Here is a 14591-nt window from a genome sequence, read left to right on the forward strand (position 1 = left end):
TAATAAATCAAAATAATTTATAAGTTAATTTTCGATGAAATTATGAATCTTAAACTGGAATAGTTGAATTTTAAACAAAAAATTAATATTAATAAATTAAAAATTATTTATAAATTTATTTTGAATTAAAATTATGAATCTTAAACTGGAATAGTTGAATTTTAAACAAAAAATTAATATTAATAAATTAAAATGAATGAATTAATTGAATTTCAAATTAAGTTATGAATCTTAAACTGGAACAGTTGAATTTTGAACAAAAAATTAATATTAATAAATAAAAATAATTTATAAATTAATTTTTAAGCAAATTATGAATCTTGAACTTGAATAGTTGAATTTTAAACAAAAAATTAATATTAATAAATAAAAATAGTTTATAAATTAATTTTTAAAAAAATTATGAATCTTAAACTTGAATAGTTGAATTTTAAACAAAAAATTAATATTAATAAATTAAAATTAATTAATAAATTGAATTTCGAATAAAGTTATGAATCTTAAACTGGAATAGTTGAATTTTAAACAAAAAATTAATATTATTAATTTAAAATTATTTAATAAATTAAATTCCAAATAAAATTATTACTCTTAAACTGGAATACTTGAATTTTAAACCAAAAAGATGATTTTTAAACAAAAAATTAATATTCATAAATCAAAATGATTTATAAATTTATTTTCAAATAAAATTATGAATCTTAAACTGGAAAAGGGGAATTTTAAACCAACAAATAATATTAATAAATTAAAATTAATTCATCAATTGAATTTCAAACCAAAAAGATTAATTTTAAAAGAAAGAGATTAATTTTCACCCAAAAAATACAATTTTTCAAGAAAATACACGAATTTTTAAAGAAATATTGAAATTTTCAACTAATAAAGACAAAAATTCAAGAATATAGTTTAATTTTAAACTAAAAAAATGAAATTTCAAAAGAAAATGGAATAGTTAAATTTTTAGTTAAAAAAACTAATTTTCTACCTAACTGTTGAATTTGCAACTAACATGGTGAATCCTCAACTGGAATAGATTGATTTCTACTCCAAAATATAAATTGTCAACCGAAACTTAAATAATTAAGTTTTGAGATTAAAAAATTAATGTTTAACTAAAAAGGACGAATTTTCAACTAAAAAAGATCAGTTTTCAACTAAAAATTGAATAATTAAATTTTTAGTCAAAAAATGAATGTTCAACCAAAGAAATAAATTTGTATTTAAAATTATGGAATATTAATCTGGAATGATAGTTTAATTTTAAGTTTACAAAAAAAAACCATTTTCAACCCAAAAAGAAACTAATTTTCAACGAAGTAGTTAAATTTTCGAAAAATATCCCTTTTTCAATTAAAGGAATGGATTTTCAATTACAATAATGAAACATCAACCAGAAAAATTAATTTTTAACCATGGAAATTAACTTTTAACCAAGTAGTTTTATTTCTAACCTACAAGCTGAAATTTCGGATGAAATGATAAAGAAAAAGTTGAATTTTCGATTAAAAAAGATAAATTTTCATCCAAAAAGGTAATTTTTAAACTTGAAAAGATCAATTTCCATAAAAAAATGAAGAAGTTGAAATTTCAGTCGAGGAAATTAATTTTCAATCAAACTGATAAATTTCCAACAAAAATTATGAATTTTCAACTGAAATATTTAAATTTTATACCTACCAAAAAGATGAATTTTTAACCGTAAAGATTAATTTGTCTGCAAAAACAAAACAAAAAACGAATTTTTCACAAAGTAAATACATTTTCAAACGACTACTTTAACTTTTAGATAAGAAATATAAATTTTCAACCAAATAATTGAATGAGAATTTAGAAAAATATATTTTTAAGAAAAAATAGAATAGCTCAATTTTCCGTTAAAGCTCGAATTCTTAATCAAACAAACAAAAAAAAAAGGATTTTTCAGCAAGATCGTTAAATTTTCTACTGGAATAATTAAATTGTTAATTAAAAAATTGATTTCTTATAGAGAAATTACATTTTTTTAAATAGATTAATTTTCCATTAAAATGATGAACTTTCAAACTTTTCTAAAAACGTTCTAAATTGACAAAAATGATTAAAATAATGAAAACTTGAATTTTACTACGACCAGAAGTAAATTTCTGGGTCAAAATTAAACCTTTTAAAAATCTAAGATTTCAATTTTAGATGAATTTTCATCCAAGAAGACGAATATTCAACAAAAGCCAAACAGGCAAATTTTTTAGAAGACAGTTAAATTAAAAAAAGAAAGTTTATTTTCAATCAAGAGAAATGACCTTTTTTATCACAAAAAGATTAATTTTCGAACAAAAATGAGACTTTTTAACAAAATAAATGAATTTTTAATAAAATAGTTGAATTTCTAACCAAATATCTTAATTTTTGAACGAGAAAGTTGAATATTCTACCAAGAAAAGTAATTTTTTACCAAAAAGGCGAACTTTCGATAAATTTTCAACCAAAACTAACGGATTTACAAGAAAATAGTTCCATTTTACTCTAAGTGATGCATTTTCAACTAAATTTATGAACCTTCAACTGGAATAGTAGAATTTTAAACAAACAAAAAATGAGTTTTCAATTAAAATAATGAGTCTTTAACTGAAATAGTTGAATTATCAACAGTTCAAATAAATAATAATTTGAAACCAAAAAAGAAACAAATTTTCAACAAAATATTTAAATTTTCGGCAAAAAATCCCTTTTCATCCAAAGAAAAAAGAAGTTTTCAATAAAATAGCTCGTATTTCAACCAAAGAAAATACTTTTATTTAAAATTATGAACCTTCAATCAAAAAAATTAATTTTTAACAGAAAAGTTTAACTTTCAATCAAGTGATTTTATTTCCAACATAAAAGATGATTTTTTAAAACTAAAATGATAAATATTCAACTGTACGTAATACTGGAATTTTTTAACGAAAATAATTTTCAAAGAATGAAATTAACTTTGAAAGAAAGAGATCATTTTATTCCCCAAAAAATCGATTTTTAACCAAATATGCAGATTTTCTATGAATTAGTTCACTTTTCAATTAAAAAAGACCAACTTTCATCAAAATTTTTTATTTCCTGCAAAGAAAGATCAACTTTCAACCAAAAATGTAAATTAGAATTTTTAGTTGAAGGTATTAATTTTCAAACATAAAGATTAATTTTCTAGTCAGAAGGCGAATTTTTCATAAAGTACATACATTTTCAAAAAAATAGTTTAATATCTAAATAAAAATATCAATTTTTAACCAAAAATAGAATGGTTAAATTTTCAGTTAAAAATCTAATTCTCACCAACAACAAAAACGGATTTAAAGAAAAATAGTTAATATGTCTACTGAAATAGTTAAATTTTTGGTTTAAAAAATTGCTTATCAACAAAAGAGTACAACTTTCAACCATTTCGTATAATTTTTTACTAACGAAAGTTGAAGTTGCAACGAATAATGTAACGAAAGGTCCTATTATAATTCAGCAATATTTCTTCTTTAAAATATTACTGCCACTCTAAGAACGACTTCAAAAACTTTCTTTATCTAAAATTGGAATGGGGGAACTTTCAAATTGTGACAAATTCTGACTTGGAACAGGGATTATTTTAAATTTCTTTCTTCTATTAATTCAGTTTGCATTTAAGCCAAAACCCGAGAAAAATGGGAAGATTCTTGAAAACCGAGGAAGAGAGGAATTTATTCTTTAAAAGAAAAGGGGAAGAGTGTGAAATCGTAGAGTAAATAGTAGTAGTTTCCAATTTGACATATGAGCATTGGAAAGCAATGAATACTGAAAAGTATTGAAATGAAAGTGACTAGAGCTGCTGAAACTTAAGGAAATACTACTGAAAAAGTAATGGCTAACTTCTTCTAAAGTATAGCAAAATTAATGTGCTGGCAAGAAATTCCTGCGATGGAGAAAACTAGGACATGACTACAAGACCAACATGCCAGATAGGAGCCTTCCTATTTACAAATGGCCTTGACTTTCATTTCATAGAGATAATGTACATTTTAATTATTGCATAATAGGAGAAAGGTTCATTTGGTTAAGTTATGCATTATGCAACAGAAATTATATTTTTAGATGTCACAGAAAGATGAGATGCCACAACCCAAAATCCTCTTTAAAAAGAAGAAATAGGATGATTTTTACGAAAATTGAGAACTAAATTCCAAAAAAGATTCATTATCTACTAAAAGAGATAAATTTTCAACAAAAAAGTTAACTTACAACCAAGAAAACATGAGTTTTCAAATTAAAAAAATAAAATAAAAAAGTAAAATTACAATCGAGAAAGATGATTTTTCATCAAAAAGTCGAAGGTTTAAACAAGAGGATTTAACTTAAACCAAAAACAGTTGCATTTTGAACAAAATAGTAGATTCTTCAAGCCAAAAAGATTAACAACAAAATTAATTAAATTTTCAAGCCAAAATGCAAAAAATATCTAGTAGACGAATAACTTTTCAATAAATAAGAAATATAAACAAAAATAATTTTCGACCAAAAAAAATGAATTAAAAAAAAAATAGTTGAATTCCTTAGACCTATAATTTTTTAGAAAACACTCGAATTTGAAACCTGAAATGATAAATTTAAAAAAAAAAATGGTCAGCCAAACAGTTGAACAAAATATTTCAACATTCAAGCAAAAGAGTCGAATTTATAACAAAATAGTACTTTTTTCAACTGGATAGAAAATAATTAAATTTTTTTGAGCCAAAAAGGCAACTTTTTTAGAAGACAGTTGAATTTTTTACCCAAAATGATGAATTTCCTTTAAATTAAAGGCAAATGATCGACAAAACAATTAATTTTTTCATAAAAAATTATTTTTTTAAACAGACTGCCAGCCAAATAATTTAATTTTCTGAGAAAAGATTTGTTTTGACATTTGAATTTTAAACCCTAAAAGATTAATTTTCAACAACAAAAAATTAATCAACCAAATAGTTGAAAAAAATAGTTGAATTTTCAGACCAAAAAGACCAGTTTTTTAGAAAAGAGTTGAATTTTCAATCCAAAAAGCGAATTTTCTATCAACAATACTCATTTTTAACAAAAGTGAAATTTAAAGAAATAATTATTTTTTAACAAAATAGTGGAATTATTAGTTGAAAAAGGTAAATTTTTGACCAAATAGATCAATTTTCAAATTGAAAAAATGGAAGTTAGATTTCCTGTTAAAAAAATTATTTCTGAATAAACAATTGTATTTTTAGTTAAAAAAGATAACATTTAAGGCCAAAAAGTTTAGTACTATTTTTCCGGTCCAAAAAGAAAACTTTTTTAAAAGACAGTTGAATTTTTTAATAAAATTATACATGTTCTTTAGAAAAAAGACGAATTATCAACAAAACAATTAATTTTTCAACCAAGAAATAATTTAAATAAAAAAAAAACATTTAACGTTCCATCCATATAATTTAATTTTCTAAGAAAATATTTGTTTTGACATTTGAATTTTTTACTCTAGAAGATTAATTTTCAACAACAAAAAATTAATCAACCAAACAATTGAACGAAATAGTTGAATTTGCAAATTAAAAAAAAATGGAATAGTTAAATTTCCAGTTTGAAAAATTATTTTCTTGAATAAAAAATTGTATTTTTAATTTAAAAAGATAAAATTTCAAGCTAAAACGTTTAATATTTTCGAAAAATTGGCATTTTAAAGCCGAAAAGATAAATTAAAAAAAATTAACAACCAAATATTGGAACGAAATAGTTGAAATTTCAAAGCAAAAGGAACAAATTTCCAACTAAATAGAAAATAGTTTAATTTTCAATGTGAAAATATGAATTTTTAACAAAACAAGTAAATTTTCTACACAAAACTTAAATTTTTTGAATATAATTTAATTTTTAATTTAAAAAAAGATACATTTTTAGCCAGACAATCGAATTTTCAGATAAAAACGATAAATTTTCAGTTAAAGAAAATTATACTTTAACCAGACAGTTGAATTTTAAATCAACAAGGACAAAATTTCAAGCGTTTAAACCCGAAAAGATGAAATTTCAAAAAAAAAAAAATACGAACCAAAGTTTTAAATTTACAACCAAATAGTTGTATCAGAAAAAGATAAATTTTCGAGCAAATAGTTGAATTTTCAAATAAAAAAATAAAAAAATGGAATAGTTAAATTTCCAGTGGAAAGAATTATTTTTTTGTATAAGCAATTGTATTTTTAATTAAAAAGATAAAATTTCAAGCTAAAAGTTTAATATTTTCGAAAAATTGGCATTTTTAACCCGAAAAGATGAATTAAAAAAAAAAAAAATTCTCAACCAAACATTTGAACGAAATGGTTGAACTTTCAAAGCAAAAGGTACAAATTTCCAACTAAATAGTAGCATTTTCAACTACATAGAAAACATTAAAATCTTCAATATAAAAATATGAATTTTTAACAAAACAACTAAATTTTTTTCAATATGATTAAATTTTTAATTAAAATAAGATACTTTTTTAACCAGACAGTAAAATTTTCAGATAAAAATGATAAATTTTCGGTTAAAAAATTAGACTTTAACCAGACAGTTGTATTTTTAATAAAAAAAGAAAAAATTTCAAGCTAAAAATTGAAATGCTTTCGAAAATATTTGCCTTTTAAACCCGAAAAGATGAAATTTCAAAAAACAAAATTTTAAATTGACAACCAAATAGTTGAACTTTCAACCTAAAACGAATTATTTTCATCCAAATAGTTAAATTCTTAATTATAAAATAGAAATTTTGATCAAAAAGTCGATTTTTTTAACCAAAAGATATGAATTATAAACCAAAAATATAATAGCAGTTTTTTCAATTAAAAATATTTGATCTTTAACCTAAAAAGTTGGATTTTCTTATTGGGAATTTACATTTACAGGAAGAAAAAAAACAATAGAAAAAGGGAAAGTTTCTTTAAAAGAAAGGAGAAAAGAAGAATAAAATAAAAAGGGGGAGAAGAGTGTGACGTTTGAGCAAATCTTGAAACAATTTTTTAACCGGATTTATGTGCAATCTTGCGTTTATCAGCATAATAATTGAGATAACACATTCATTGTGATAAGCTAGATAAGTCTGGTATTGTAATTGATGCGAGTTCGCGATAAGTGAATTTTCTTGAATCATAGTGTTTGACACAATATCACATTCTCAAATTACTGCCTGACCAGTAATGAAACTAGCACTTTTTATTCAGTCAGAAGCTAGCTTGTCAAAATATTCATTATTCAACATTTAAACCTGAACTTCCCGTTTTCGATCAATATTCCTAGAATAAATATCCGTAAAATTGTTATCGCTTTTCATCTGCATTTCCTTCAAGTTCTCCAAGAAATCTGCTTAGACTCTAAGCTATGAAAAAGTTATTGTAAGATATTAACGTCATTCTTCAGTGATTCATGAAATCCAGTAACCACTTATCGCCGATGACTTTTATGGACTTCATAGTCGAAATATGCTCTCAAACTACAGAAAACAGGGTGATTTTTCACGAAAATATGAGTATTCAAGATTAAAAGTCGAACCTTTAAGGAAAAATTTCAATTTGAAATCCGAAAAGATGAATTTTCAACAAAAAAGTAAATTTTCAACCTGCAAAGATAGTTGAACAAACAAAGATTAAATTTCTACCAAAACAGATCAAATTTCAACAAAAAAGTTAATTTTCTACCAAATTGTTGAAATTTATTCCAAATATGAATTTTTGATGAAAACAATATTTTGCCCAGAAAGATAAATATTCAACAAAATAGTTAAATTTCCGACCAAAAAAGAGTTATCGTCAAAATTAGAAATAGTACCTAGACTAAAAAATTATTAAAACTCAACAGTTTTTAAAAAATTAGAAAGGAGCGATTGTAAGAAAAAATTAATTGCAAGGAAAATTGTTGACTTATTTTTTTCGTTACAAGTAATATTATATTAATTTTTAAAATATATGAATTTTCAACCAAAAAAGATAAAATTTCAACCAAAAATTGAATTTTTATATTAAAAAGACGAATTTTCAACAAAAGAGTCGAATTTTCATCCAAGAAACATAAATTACTAATGAAGAAAATTAATTTTTAACCAAAAATGAAATAATAAAATTTTCAGTTTAAAAAATAATACATTTTCAACCAAAAACAGTTTAATTCAACAACAAATGTAACAGTTGTTTATTCAACGAAGAGATTTTGATTTTTAATGAAAAAGAAATGGAATCAAAAAAATGCGAATTTTTAACAATATAGTTGAATCATCAACCAAAACAAAGTAATTTTCAACCAAATAGTTGGATTTTGAACCAAGATTATTTTTTTAAAACAAAAAATTCTGAATTTTAAATAGGAAACATTTAAATTTAAAAAAAAATGAGTTTTAAACAAAGAAGTTGAATCCTCAACCAAACAGTCAATTTTTGGCCAAAAAGATATATTTTTAACTAAAATTAGGAATCTTCTCTTCAAAAAAGGAATTGTTAACAAAGTAGTTAAACTTTAAACAAAATAAGTTAAATTTTCAACGAAAAATATACTATTTGAAATTTCAAACAAATAGTTGATTTTTTTTGTTACAGAAATAGTTGAATTTTCTCCCAAAAAGAATGAACTATTAATTATAATTATTTTTAATTATAATTTTTAAGAAAAGTGTTGAATTTTTAACGAAATAATAAAAATTGTACAGGAAAATGATGAATTCTTAACGAAAAATATACTAGCAGACTTTTCAACCTAGAAGAATAAACTATCAACAACAAAAAACAAATTTTCAACAAAATAATTATATTTTTAACCAAAAATGATGATATTTCAATAAAAAAAAGACGAAGCTTTCAAGAAAATAGTTGAATCTTCAACAAAAACAAATTACTCTGAAAAAGCTATTGAATTCTTACTAAAAAAAAAATGAATTTTCAAACAAGTAAATGAATTTTGAACCCAAGAAGATTTCAATAAAGCAAGTTGCCTTTTCATCAACAACAAAAAATAATACTCTGTAATGTTTTAAATGAAATCGATGAATTATTGAAAAAATAATTAAGTTGTCAATCAAAATGGAATATTTACATTTTCAGTTATGACAATTACTTTAAAATTGTTAATTTTTCAACTAAATAGTAAAATTTTTATCCATAAAAATGAATTCTTAAACAAAAATATGATAGTAAATTTTGTAACCAAAAAGAATTAACTTAAATTAGTGAAAAAAATAATATTTACCAAAATAGTGACATTTCTCACCAAAAGGATGAAGTTTCAACTAAAATAATACATCTTTACAAAAAGAAGAATTTTTAACTAAGAAGTTAAACAACTTTCAACCAAAAAGTTATTTTTTACGAAATTAGTTAAATTTTTAACAAAATATTTAGGTTTACAACTAAATAACAGAACAAATTTTCAACAAAACTAATGAATTATTAACGAAAAATATAATAGTAGACTTTTCATAAAAATACGAAATTTTCCACTAAAATCATCAATCTTTACCAATAAAAAAAAACTTCAGTTAAAAAAATTAATTTTGAAATGAAAAATCAGAATTTTCACTAAAAGTTCAATTTTCAACCAAATATGAATTTTTGAACTAAAATCATGATTCTTTACTCATAAAAATGAAGTTTTATTGCCAAGTATTTAAATTTAAATTTACAACCATATAGTTTTTTTTTTTTTAATAAATTTTCAACAACAAATGGAATAGTTAAATTTTCAATTTAAATAATTATCTTCGAACTAATAAAAAAATGCAACAAAATAGTTAAATTCCTAACTAAAAAGATGCATTTTCAACCAAAGAGAATTGTTAGGCAAAAATGTATTTCAAGTTCAAAAATATTGCATTTTTTGGGAAATACTAATTTGAGTGCGATTCGTCAGTACAAGTTTTCGTTTTTCGAAATTCGGAAGTTTATAACTTTTTGAATTGGTTTAGTCGCTTTTTTCGAAAATTGTTCAAGATCTTGACGTCATATTTACAGCACAGTAGTATGAGCAACAGGTAGTTTTTAGCACAACTTTGGTTTGTAAAAAAAATCACCGACTGACATAAACATATATTTTTTTGGTGAAATTTTTATTTTTTCAAAAAATCTTTTTCGGCACAATACAGAACGAAAAATGTAATTTTTCTACCAAAAATGTAATCGTTAATATTTTCAAACAGATAAATTTTTAACGAAAAAAAGATGTGATTTCTGCCAAAGCGGATGATTTTTCAAACCAAAAAGGAAATTTTTAATGAAACTGTTGAATTTTCAACAAAAACAGTTCAATTTTCAACCAAATAATTAGATTTTCATCCAAAATAATGAATTTATAGCAAAGTAGTTAGTTTCAACGAAATAGTTGATTTTTCTACAAAAATAGTAGAATTCTCACTCAAAAAGTGATCTTTTTAACCAAAAATAACTAAGCTGCAAACAAAAATAGTTAGACATTCTTATTATTTATTTAGTTGGCATTTATACATATATTTGATATTGTAAAACGAGAAAGAGTGAAGACTATTGTAAACTTTGGCTAGAAAAAAAAGACAATTTTCTACTGCACACTTTATCATTTCTAAGAAAAAACACAACATAAAAACTGAAATGAGTTGTAATCGCTATCCAGGAGTGAAAGATTATTGCTCCAAAAGTAGACTTTCGCAGTTTCGCGATTAGATTCGAGTGCCTACAACGTGACATAAATTTCCACCGATTCTTGCTGTTCACGATAAACCCAAACATCTCCTAGAAATCTTAATTCCCGGAAGCTGCACCCAAAAGGCATAGGAATTAAAGCTTCTTTTGCGCAGCAGAAAAATGCAGAAAAATTCCAAAGTCTTGATTCGTCTCGTGGCTTCCGTGCGTCCATTTGTCCGAACGTCCGTTCCGTCTGTCCACCCATGAAAACAAATCGACAGGTGCTGGGTTAATCGGAAATTGACCATTTTGACACAAGCGACCTCATTCCCTGACCCACCTTTAGATGATCCCCCCTGCACTCTCAACTACTCCAAAAATCCCGCAAAATTCTCTTCATTTTCACTTTTGCGAGCAAAAATTCAAACCGCGAGAAATTTCAAGTTTAAGAGGACACAAACTCAATCTGGGAATGCAGAATTTAGCAGCGTCCTGCTCCCACACGAAGGAAATTCTTTCCCGATGTCGTGATTTTCCACTTGCCGATTTCACCCTGGCAACTTATTTATTCGACACATAACATACATTCCTCTGGATTTTCCAATTTCCATCGATCCCGAGAGGCGTGGAGAAAATTTGCACATTTTTCCGCGAGTGAAAGGTCGTCGAGATGAAAATAGGGACTCACCTTCTCGCGACTCGGCTCGATTCTTCTGCACAGGCAAATTCCTAGAGAATTCTCTCGGTGAAAAACACTTGGCGAGTTGACGCCCTTTTGCACTTGATCACGGAGACACTTTTTTCGCGACAGTCCCGCGATAACACTAATTTGGGAAGACGAAGTAACCCGCGTAAGAGACAATTTCGTGTGACGACTTGTCGGCCATTTTCAGTGCACCGAAAGCAACCGAAAGGAAGTGACGTAACGAGGTGGCGCCGGTTCGGACGAACTAATCGGTGAACTCAAAAAAATAATTTTAATTCCTCGAGCAATTTCTTTTATTAATGATATTTTATTATTAATGAGAGATATAATATTTGGGATCCCTCAAATTGATGGAACCTTTCATTAATTATTTATTATTTATGCTTAAATAATTTCCAAATTAACATTATTTGAATAAATCACCTAGAAAACCTGGAATTGTGCTTACATTAAAAATTTTTATAATATTATAATTTATTTATTATAATTTATAAAATAAGCTATATCTTACTGCATTTACTTATTTTGTTGACAAATGTTGTTTCTATATTGAAATTTCGTGTTTTTACTGTTGTTGGAAATTAATTTTTAAACTGAAAATTTATCTCTGGTTGAAAATCAGTTTTTGTACTCAAAATTTAAATATTTTTGGTTCAATTTTTTTAATATTTGGAATTCATACTTTTTGCACAAAATTCGTCTTTTTTGTTAGAAAATTCAACTTTTTGGTTCAAAATTTTACTAGCCCAGTTAAAAATTCATTATTTTAGTTAAAAAATTGTCTTTTTGGTTGAAAATAGAACTATTTTCTTGAGAAAGATTATTTTTTTGGTTGAAAATGTATTTCTGTGATTGAAATTTCAGTCAATGAAATAAAGTTTTGAATATATATATTTTAGCTATATTTTTAACTATAATTCAATTTTCGGTTTAAAATATATATTTCTTATTTTAATATTCTACTATTCGTTTGAAAATACATTTATTTTCTTGAAAATCCGTCTTTTTAGTGGAAAATTAATCTTCTTGATTGAAAACTTATATTTTTTTAGTTAACAATTAAATTATTCGCTAAAATATTGTTTATTTCACTTGAAAAACAATCTTTTTGTTTGAAAATTGAACTATTGAGTTGAGAATGATTTTTTTATTTGTTGAAAATTAATTTTTGTTTACTGAAAATTTAACTATTTTGTTCAAAATTCGTTTTTGTAAATTATATTTTTATTATATAATTCTTTACAAAATTCGTTTTTTGTAAATTATAGTAAAATTAATTTTTATAGACAATTCATCTCTTTGGCTGAAAATCAGTTTTTTTAAACTGAAAGTCTGACTTAAATTTTTGATACAAAATTGTTTTTTTGTCGAACTTTCAAGTTTTTGGTAAAAATTGGTCTTTCTTTGGTCACAGATTAATTTTGTTGTTGAAAATTCATATTTTTTGTTGTAAACCAATTTTTTTACAGTTAATTTAGGTTTTTAATTTTTGTTTAAAAATTATCTTTTTAGTTAAAAATTAAATTATTTCGATTGAAAATTCATCATTTTAGTTGAAAGGAAATCTTTTTAATTAAAATCAACTATATTTCAGTTCAAAATTCAACATTTAGGTTTAAAGTGGAACTATTTTGTTGAGAATTATTTTTTTATTCGTCGAAATTTTTTATTTATTTATTTTTTTATTTAAAAATTAACTGTTTTTATTTTAGTTAAAAATAAAGTTCATCTGTTTGATGAAGTTTTTGTTCAAAATTTATTGTATTTTTTCTGTAGAAAATTAATCTTCTGGATTAGAAATTCATAATTTTTTTTTTAAATTTACTTAATCCAAACGAAAATTCATCATTTTAGTGGAATAGTTATCCTTCTGATTGAAATATCAACTATTCCATTTAAAGATTCATCATTTTGGTTGGAAATAATTGACATTTTTTTTTGTTGAAAATTAATTGTTTTATCGGTTGAAAATAAAAATTTTTAACTAAACATTTAACTTTTTTTGTTCAAAATTTAATTTATTTTTCGGCCGACAATAAATTTTTAAAGTGAAAATTTAACTAATATAGTTGTAGATTCGATCAATTTAGTTGAAGATTTAACATTTTGGTTAAAAATTTAACCATTTTTATTTTAGTTCAAAATAAAGTTCATCTCTTTTGCTGAAAATCAGTATTTTTTATTAATAATCTAACTATTTAAAATTTTGTTTAAAATTCATATATTTTTTTAGTTAAAAATTTATATTTTACATTCCAAATTTATTGTTTCTTGTTTTGTAGAAAATTAATCTTCTTGGTTAGAAATTCATATTTTTTGTTAAAAATTTAATTAATCCAATTGAAAGTTCATCATTTCAGTTGAATATTTATCCTTCTAGATGAAAATTCAACTATTTCATTTAAAGATTCATCATTTTGGTTGAAAATAAAATTTTTCAACTAAACATTTAACCTTTTTGTTAAAAATTTCTTTTGTTTTTCGACTGACAAAACATTTTTAATGTGAAAATTTAACTAATATAGTTGTATATTCCATCAATTTAGTTGAAAATTGATCTTTTTTACTAAAAATTCATCCGCTTTGGTAAAACATTAATAGGATTTGTTAAAATATCAACTTTTTTTGTTTAAAATTCAATTAATAAAATTAAAAATTCATTATTTGAGTTGCAAGGTAATCTTCTTAGTAAAAAGTTTAACTATTCCAGTCGAAGATTTATCATTTTAGTTAAAAATTGAACTATTTTGTGTGGAATTATTTTTTAATTGGTTAAAATTAATTTTCGAAATTTAACTGTTATAATGAAGATTTTTTTAGCCGAAAATTTATTTAAGCTAGTTGAATATTACATCATTTTAGTCGAAAATTCATCTCTTTGGTTGAAATAAAATTTTTTTGCTGAAAATTTACCTATTTAATTTTTGATTCAAAATTGATCTTTTTTCGTTGAAAATTCGTCTTTTTTGTTATAATTTTTTTAAATTCATCTATTTGTTTAAAAATTCAACTATGGATTTTGAATAGCTCCGAATGTAAAATCATACTCTGAAAAATCTTGAAATTTATTAAAGTGACTTATTTGTAGATTGCATAATTGCCAGATAAATGGAGAATTATAGAGGTTATGAGAGGAGGTCAAATGAATAATTCGATCAATACAACAATTTATGCTATTAGATTATCCCAATTGAAGAATTTGTAAAAGATTTTGAAAAATTAATTACTTTAAACATTATAAAGCCCCTGAGATGTTTTTTTTTCAATTTGAATCGATGTTT

General features: G+C 23.5%; 1 protein-coding gene across 2 annotated transcripts in view; it reads right to left on the reverse strand.

Annotated features, from left to right (window-relative positions):
* LOC117170693 (serine/threonine-protein kinase 10) overlaps window positions 1–11497 on the reverse strand; it is a 73801-nt gene extending 62304 nt beyond the window's left edge. For both annotated transcript variants that reach the window (XM_033357669.1, XM_033357667.1), the window contains exon 1: window positions 11293–11497. The gene's annotated coding sequence lies outside the window, so the exon portion shown is untranslated. The remainder of the gene's footprint in view (window positions 1–11292) is intronic.
* Between the last annotated feature and the right edge of the window lie 3094 nt (window positions 11498–14591).

Source organism: Belonocnema kinseyi, chromosome 4 (assembly GCF_010883055.1).
Source record: "Belonocnema kinseyi isolate 2016_QV_RU_SX_M_011 chromosome 4, B_treatae_v1, whole genome shotgun sequence".
NCBI classification, from domain to species: domain Eukaryota; kingdom Metazoa; phylum Arthropoda; class Insecta; order Hymenoptera; family Cynipidae; genus Belonocnema; species Belonocnema kinseyi.